Source organism: Tigriopus californicus, chromosome 10 (genome assembly GCF_007210705.1).
Source record: "Tigriopus californicus strain San Diego chromosome 10, Tcal_SD_v2.1, whole genome shotgun sequence".
Lineage (NCBI taxonomy): Eukaryota > Metazoa > Arthropoda > Copepoda > Harpacticoida > Harpacticidae > Tigriopus > Tigriopus californicus.
Genome location: NC_081449.1, coordinates 2,437,056 through 2,437,496, shown reverse-complemented (window position 1 = coordinate 2,437,496; position 441 = coordinate 2,437,056). Strand labels below are relative to the sequence as shown.

The 441-nt window shown below is 32.7% G+C and overlaps 1 protein-coding gene across 1 annotated transcript in view; it reads right to left on the bottom strand.

Annotated features, from left to right (window-relative positions):
- The window catches only part of LOC131889710 (calcitonin gene-related peptide type 1 receptor-like), a 25,483-nt gene that overhangs the window by 20,001 nt on the left and 5,041 nt on the right, over positions 1-441 (bottom strand). The gene's annotated exons all lie outside the window — the stretch shown is intronic.

Genomic DNA, 441 nt, shown 5'->3' with positions numbered 1-441 from the left:
AAAAATCACTTGTACCTTGGAGTTATTGATGGGCCAAAGCTAACATGGTATTGGTTCTTTTTTTATTATTATTTTTTTGGTTAGATGTATGTGGAACACTTTTGCAGCAAAAAGAAAGACCAAATTTGATCAATCGCACTCTTATGTGTATATGCCTAATTCAAGTATTTATTCTTGATATATATATTCCTAACAAATTACTAAATCATTTGGCGTTGGATTTCCACAACTAATCGATGGCAATGGATCGAGTGGGTTTTTTTAAACTGTTGAAAATTGTGTTGAGAAGTCTGCTACGTATAATTTGCAGTTGTATGAAAGTTGTTGAAGCTCAGAACGACAAGCTTACAATATTTGTTGAACCGTCGAAACAAATTGCTGACACCACTGTAATGACTTCAATCGTAAAGAACAAATTGTTCCCCATAACTACAATATATT